This window comes from Triticum dicoccoides, chromosome 6A (genome assembly GCF_002162155.2).
Source record: "Triticum dicoccoides isolate Atlit2015 ecotype Zavitan chromosome 6A, WEW_v2.0, whole genome shotgun sequence".
In the NCBI taxonomy this organism is placed as follows: domain Eukaryota; kingdom Viridiplantae; phylum Streptophyta; class Magnoliopsida; order Poales; family Poaceae; genus Triticum; species Triticum dicoccoides.
Genome location: NC_041390.1, coordinates 79,143,574 through 79,152,252, shown reverse-complemented (window position 1 = coordinate 79,152,252; position 8,679 = coordinate 79,143,574).

Here is an 8,679-nt window from a genome sequence, read left to right as displayed (position 1 = left end):
ACATTTGTTGTTATTTTTTTAGTTAAAGCAATTATTCCCGCATCGACGTTGACGATGCCTATCCCGCATCCTCGTCGTCGACTCGACGGAGGACACCTGCTTGACCAGATGGGCCATGTCCGGGACTGGGCTCCGCCGTGCAGGTACTGGGAGGCGCTACTTACCGGGGGGCGCAGCTTGGTGAGGAGTCAGCCTGTCATTGACCCGAACCTTCTTTGGTGGCGGTCGCGTGGGCCGGTGATGGTCCAGAGGCTCGAGGACCCTGCGGAGGTGGTACGTCACCGTGTCAGCGAGGAGGACATGCACGTTTGTCGCTACTTGTTTGGGTTGGAGCATAGGTTCTCCAATACCTGGCAGATTCTCCAGGGATCTCACTGGAGCTATGATATCCTGTGATGGTTCCTTCTCTCTGGGTGTCCACCGCCCGCGCCGATACCCGTCGTTCGCTAGGGTTTTAGTTGTATTAGTGATGTTATATGTATGATACTATTCGGGATGTATTTGTGATAATATTCAACGATGTACGGACGCAAGAGATGATTAACTTTTTCTTATTGAATGCATGCTAATTTGAATACTTATTTATTTTACGATTTGGTTTTTCTTATTGAATGCTCATGTCAATATGAGTCCTATAAGATATTTTGAAATGTATATCTTGTGTTGCTCAAATAGGATATATGCTTGCCCAAGTGGCCGGTCATGTTTGCAGGTTACACCTCCGAGTGGCCTATGTTTTGCCGGAGTGTTGATTCATTTCCATTCCAGCAAATTTCAAGCGCTCGATATGTCCTATTCTAGCAAAGGTCATGCCGGATTTTTCCGTGAATTTTGGCATGACTTGTGCCAGAATATGTAGGAAATATCGAGTGCCCCGGATATGTGTGTTGAGTATCCTGGTAGTTGCCTTAAATCGATTTTCAATTAATGTTTCAACTATGAACATAGAAATGTCTGACGAAGAAAAGGATTTCGGTATTTTCGAATACTGCGAAGACGAGTGCGGCCTGTGCGACAGAATCTTCCTAGATGATGATAGGCGCTTCAGCATCAAGCTAGACGAGAACTTCGAAGTGGATATAGTAAGTCACAATGACAAGTCTTTTTTGGTAATTAAGCATGACATCTGCTTCATTTGCTTCAACTTATAATTTTTTTACTATTCTACTAGCGTATGCTCTGCCATGCAAGAGTTTTTGTCTTGGATAAGATAGGTTTCAGTCCTATGAAAACTACTATGGAGGTTAAATGAGTTTACTTGAAGACCGAGCATGGTTATACTTTCCACGCAAAATTATACAACGCAAACAACTACACCTATTTTGAATGCAAAACTTGGCAAGCACTATGCAAGACTTATGCATTTGAGCCTGATATGGTTATCACCTTTGATATTCGTCCGGAAGATGATATTGAAGGTAATATCAACATCTGGGTCGATGTGCAGATGCCTCCAGTCATACCATTATGTGAGTTTCTCAACCATATTTATGTCTTCGATATTGTTTATTCAAAAAAAGTTGAGAGCTAATTTCTATTGATAGCTTATTTCCATTCTAGCAAACATGTCCGACGCTTGGTAGACATGACCGTCCACTGTCCCGGGGCTGAACTAAATTGCGAGGAGATAAGTCATTATGTTTCATGGCTTGAGGATCTTGATGTTGTCAAGGCAAATTATTTTCGTGGACATAAAAATCTTAGTACTCAAAACGTGCGACCAATAGTGATCGTATTGAACTATGGTCACATCTATTTAGGAAAGATGGTAAGATTTTTACTATTAGTCATCAGTGCATCTTTTGCATACATTATTTTTAAGCTAAACTTCATTGCTAAGTATGTTATTATACGATGTTCTTCAACAGGGACTCCCGATGAATGTTGTGCCTCATTGGATCAAGACTAAAGATCGCATGAGAATGGTTAGCTTACGACCAAGATATCCTACAATGCACTTTAGTGCATTCAGGATTTCTTAGCGAGGAATGATTTATAGTGAAAGACTGGAGCAAAATTGTGAACGATCGCAGAGAAGTACTAGGGGGCAGCAATCAGAAGCGCAACCCACGATTAGGAGACATGTTCATCTGCATGTCCAACATGATGAAGCGGAAGTGCTACACATGTTTTATGCTATTTTACCCGAGAGAGAGCAGCAGGAGTGATTAGCTAGCGAGAAATGAGTTTGACGATGATGATTTGCTACACTATGACTATGATGATTAAATAGCTAGTGTTGGTGGTAATGACTATGAAGATTATTTTTAGCTAGTGTTGGTGGTGATTAGATAGCTACCGCAGCTAGTGTTGGTGGTGATTAGCTAGCTGGAATGAGTTTGAAGATGATGATGTGCTACACTATGACTATGATGATTAAATAGCTTGTGTTGGCGGATTAGATTCAAGTGGAGGCAACATGTGGTGCACATCAAAAGTACTACTAGTCCAAACTAGATCATGTTTGGATTAGTAGTATACTTTTGACATGCACCACATGTTGCCTCCACTTGAACCTAATCCACCTTCATTTGACACACTGGTATGGACATAACGATATAACAACCTCATAATTGGTACTGTACCAAAAAATTTATAATGGCGTATAAATAAACTAAAAATAAAAAAAATATGAAAAAAGAATACTAGTAGCGATGGAGAGTAAACACGCTACTACTAGCTCGATAAGTAGTAGAGCGGGAGTGAACACACACTGCGGCTATATGTCTTAGCAGTAGCGTGTGTCGCACGCGCTACTGCTAAGGAATAGCTGTAGCGCCTTACTAGTAGCACGGTGTCCCGCGCTACTAGTAGGCATTAAATCCGCGCTACTACTAGGGTTTTCCATAGTAGTGGATCCATTCTTAGCAACGCATGTGATAGAAGGTGTACCCAACAGTTTCCTTTGGGTATCCTATGAAGACACATTTCTCCAATTCGGGTTCGAGCTTATTAGGTTAAAACTTTTTCATGTAAGCATCACAACCCCAAATTTTAAGAAACGACAGCTTAGGTCTCTTGCTAAACCATAGTTCATATGGTGTCGTCTCAACGGATTTAGATGGTGCCCTATTTAGCGTGAATGCAGCTGTCTCTAATGCATAACCCCAAAACGATAGTGGTAAATCGGTAAGAGATCATAGATCGCACCATATCTAATAAATTACGGTTATGACGTTCGGACACACCATTACACTGTGGTGTTCCAAGTGGCGTGAGTTGCGAAACTATTTCACATTGTTTCAAATGAAGACCAAACTCATAACTCAAATATTTGCCTCCACGATCAGATCGTAGAAACTTTATTTTCTTGTTAAGATGATTTTCCACTTCACTCTGAAATTCTTTGAACTTTTCAAATGTTTCAGACTTATGTTTCATCAAGTAGATATACCCATATCTGCTCAAATCATCTGTGAAGGTTAGAAAATAACGATACCCGCCGCGAGCCTCAACACTCATCGGACCAAATACATCAGTATGTATTATTTCCAACAAGTCTATTGCTCGCTCCATTGTTCCGGAGAACAGAGTCTTAGTCATCTTGCCCATGAGGCATGGTTCGCAAGCATCAAGTGATTCATAATCAAGTGATTCCAAAAGCCCATTAGCATGGAGTTTCTTCATGTGCTTTACACCAATATGACCTAAACGGCAGTGCCACAAATATGTTGCACTATCATTATCAACTTTGCATCTTTTGGCATCAATATTATGAATATGTGTATCATTATGATCGAGATTCAATAAACCATTTATGTTAAGTGTATGACCATAGAAGGTTTTATTCATGTAAACAGAACAACAATTATTCTTTGACTTAAATGAATAACCGTATTGCAGTAAACATGATCCAATCACATTATGCTCAATGCAAACACCAAATAACATTTATTTTTGGTTCAACACTAATCCCCGAAGGTAAAGGGAGTGTGCGATGGTGATCTTATCAACCTTGGAATCATTTCCAACACACATCGCCACCTTGCCCTCAACTAGTCTTTGTTCGTTTTGTAACTCCTGTTTCGAGTTACCAATCATAGCAACTGAACCAGTATCAAATACCCAGGGGCTACTTTGAACACTAGTAAAGTACACATCAATAACATGTATATCATATATACTTTTGTTCACTTTTCCATCCTTCTTATCCGCCAAGTATTTGGAGCAGCTCCGCTTTCAGTGACCATTTCCTTCACAGTAGAAGTACTCAGTTTCAGGCTTGGGTCTAGCTTTGGCCTTCTTCATGGGAGTGGCAACTTGCTTGCCATTCTTCTTAAAGTTCCATTTCTTTCCCTTGCCCTTTTACTTGAAACTAGTGGTCTTGTCAACCATCAACATTTGAAGCTTTTCTTGATTTCTACCTTCGTCGATTTCAGCATCACGAAGAGCTCATGAATCGTTTTTGTCATCCCTTGCATATTATAGTTCATCACAAAGTTCTAGTAACTTGGTGATAGTAACTAGAGAACTCTGTCAATCACTATTTTATCTGGAAGATTAACTCCCACTTGATTCAAGCGGTTGTAGTACTCAGACAATCTGAGCACATGCTCACTGGTTGAGCTATTCTCCTCCATCTTGTAGGAAAAGTACTTGTCAGAGGTCTCATACTTCTCGACTCGGGCATGAGTCTGAAATACCAATTTCAGCTCTTGGAACGTCTTATATGCTCCGTGGCGTTCAAAATGTTTTTGAAGTCCCGGTTCTAAGCCATAAAGCATGGCGCACTAAACTATCAAGTAGTTATCATACCGAGCTTGCCAAACGTTCATAACGTCTGTATCTGCTCATGCAATAGGTCCGTCATCTAGCGGTGCATCAAGGACATAATTCTTCTGTGCAGCAATGAGGATAATCCTTAGATCATGGACCCAGTCCGCATCATTGCTACTATCATCTTTCAACATAGTTTTTCTCTAGGAACGTATCAAAAATAAATGGGGAGATACATCGCGAGCTATTGATCTACAACATAGTTATGCAAATACTACCAGGACTAAGTTCATGATAAATTAAAGTTCAATTAACCATATTACTTAAGAACTCCCACTTAGATAGACATCCCTCTAATCATCTAAGTGATCACGTGATCCATATCAACTAAACCATGTCCGATCATCACGTGAGATGGAGTAGTTTTCAATGAACATCACTATGTTGATCATATCTACTATGTGATTCACGCTCGACCTTTCGGTCTCAGTGTTCCGAGGCCATATCTGCATATGCTAGGCTCGTCAAGTTTAACCCGAGTATTCTGCATGTGCAAATCTAGCTTGCACCCGTTGTATGTGAACATAGAGCTTATCACACCCGATCATCACGTGGTGTCTCGGCACGACGAACTGTAGCAACAGTGCATACTCAGGGAGAACACTTTTACCTTTGAAATTTAGTGAGAGATAATCTTAAAATGCTACCGCCGTACTAAGAAAAATAAGATGCATAAAAGAAAAACAGCACATGCAATCAAATAAGTGATATGATATGGCCATCATCATCTTGTGCCTTTGATCTCCATCTCCAAAGCACCGTCATGATCACCATCGTCACCGGCTTGACACCTTGATCTCCATCGAAGCATCATTGTCGTCTCGCCAACTATTACTTCTACGACTATCGCTACCGCTTAGTGATAAAATAAAGCAATTACATGGCGATTGCATTTCATACAATAAAGCGACAAGCATATGGCTCCTGCCAATTGCCGATAACTATTACAAAACATGATCATCTCATACAACAATTTGTATATCATCACGTCTTGACCATATCACATCACAGCAAGCCCTGCAAAAACAAGTTAGACATCCTCTACTTTGTTATTGCAAGATTTACGTGGCTGCTACGGGCTTCTAGCAAGAACCGTTCTTACCTACGCATCAAAACCACCACAATTTTTCGTCAAGTGTGATGTTTTAACCTTCAACAAGGACCGGGCGTAGTCACACTCGATTCAACTAAAGTTGGAGAAACAAACACCCACTAGCCACCTGTGTGTGAAGCACGGCGGTAGAACCAGTTTCATGAACGCGGTCATGTAATGTCGGTCTGGGCCGCTTCATCCAAGAATACTGCCGAATCAAAGTATGACATGCTGGTAAGTAGTATGACTATTATCGCCAACAACTCTTTCTGTTCTACTCGTGCATATACCATCTACGCATAGACCTGATACATCTCCATTGTATCTATTTTTCCAAACACTTTTGCCCTTGTTTTGGACTATAACTTGCATGATTTGAATGGAACTAACCCGGACTGACGCTGTTTTCAGCAGAATTGCCATGGTGTTATTTTTGTGCAGAAATAAAAGTTCTCGGAATGACCTAAAACTTCACAGAGAATAATTTTGGAATATATAAAAAATACTGGTGAAAGAATCAAGACCAGGGGGCCCACACCTTGTCCACGAGGGTGGGAGGCGCGCCCCCCTATCTCGTGGGCCCCCTGAGGCTCCACCGACCTCAACTCCAACTCCATATATTCACGTTCGGGAATAAAAAAATCAGAGAGCAGGATTCATCGCGTTTTACTATACGGAGCCGCCACCAAGCCCTAATCTCTCTCGGGAGGGCTGATCTAGAGTCCGTTCGGGGCTCCGGAGAGGGGAATCTGTCGCCGTCGTCATCATAAACCTTTCTCCACCACCAATTTCATGATGCTCACCGCGTGCGTGAGTAATTCCATCATAGGCTTGCTGGACGGTGATGGATTGGATGAGATTTATCATGTAATCGAGTTAGTTTTGTTAGGGTTTGATCCCTAGCATCCACTATGTTCTGAGATTGATGTTGCTATGACTTTGTTATGCTTAATGCTTGTCACTAGGGCCCGAGACCCATGAATTCAGATCTGAACCTATTATGTTTTCATGAATATATGTGAGTTCTTGATCCTATCTTGCAAGTCAATAGTCACCTATTATGTGTTATGATCCGGTAACCCCGATGTCACATCCCTAGTTCTAGTAATGCCTAGTATTTGCATCTTGCTTGCATCATGTTTAAATTTTTGAAACTTGAATTGAGGAAATTTGGAAGCCTCAAAATTTAATTCAAGAAGGGCAAAAAACCCTAGAAAATTGCATTCAATGTTACTCAAAATGTTCTTATTAACTGTTTGATATTTTGGCAAGGCTTTTGCACCAAACAAAAAATAATGAACATTTGTAAGGAATATTTTGGGCACTGAATTTAAATCATTATTGTATTTGAATTTGGAATTATATTCATAATATATGGGATATATTTTCAAATAACTATGAAATGTTTTATGTGTTGTTGGAAAAGTCCATCTAGCACCATAAAATTATTCAGAGTGTTTTGGCATTGTTTGAATTCATTTTGAATTTACAAGCAGTGGCAAAATAACTGAATAAAAAGAAAACAGAAAAATATTAAAACAGAGCAGAAAACTCACTTGGGCTTCTTACCTGTAGCAGCAGCCCACCTGGCCAGGCCACCTGGCGGCCCAACCCACTAGGGGCACAACCGTCTTCTACCCCCTACTAGTAGGAGCAGCTGCGTGCTTGCACGCGCGCGGCCGAGGAGGCCCACTCCTCCCTGCCTGCCTGCCCCTCCCCGACGCGTCTGGATGACGCCACATGCCCCCCAGACCCGTCCGGCTCTCCCTCTCTCTCTCCCTTGGGCTCTCCTTCTCCTCTGGCTCTCCCTCCCTCGCTCCTCTGCTCGCACCCTAGCATGTAGTCGCCGCCGCTCGCTGCCACCGCGCTCTTCGGCCACCCCTAGCCTTGTCGCTGTGTCCAGGAGCTCCGCTACAACCTCCTCTTCGTCCTCGACGAGCCACGCATCGCCGAAAGTAGTGGAGCCTCGCATCGAGCTCGACCCCGCCCCCTCTGCACCGAGATCGCCGGCAACGCCACGTCACCGTCTGGCCTCCCCCGAGCCAGTTGACCTGCTCATCGACCTCACTGTGAGCACCTGAGTCTTTTTCCCCTAGAGCCATGGCTGAGTTCGCGCAGTAGCCGTCGATTCCATGTTAACCGACTCACGCCGCCACCCGAGCTCGCCAGCGACGAGGCACCGATGACCAAATGGTCCCGTGCATATGCCCGTTGGCTTTGTGAGCTCTTGTAGAACCCGTAGGTGCTAACTGCTGACCCTCCCGCGTGTTGCATCATCGGTTCCGTCGACACCCGAGCTTTGGCCGACGCCAAGGTCGACGCCGTGCTCAAATCCAGCCACCTCGCGCCCTCCTGATACGTCTCCGTCGTATCTATAATTTTTGATTGTTCCATGCCAATATTATACAACTTTCATATACTTTTTGGCAACTTTTTATACTATTTTTGGGACTAACATATTGATCCAGTGCCCAGTGCCAGTTCCTGTTTGTTGCATGTTTTATGTTTCACAAAAACCCCATATTAAATGGAATAAAAATGGACGGAGAATATTTTTGAAATATTTAGAGAATATGGGAAGAAGAATCAACGCGAGACGGTGCCCGAGGGGGGCACGAGGCAGGGGGGCGCCTGGCCCCCTCGTGGGCCCCACGTAAGGAGGTTGCTGCTCTTCTTTGGCCGCAATAAAGCTAGTTTTCAGGAAACAATCTTGGCAAAGGTTTCAATCCTATCGGAGTTACGGATCTCCACATATATATATATATATATATATATATATATATATATATATATATATATATATATATATA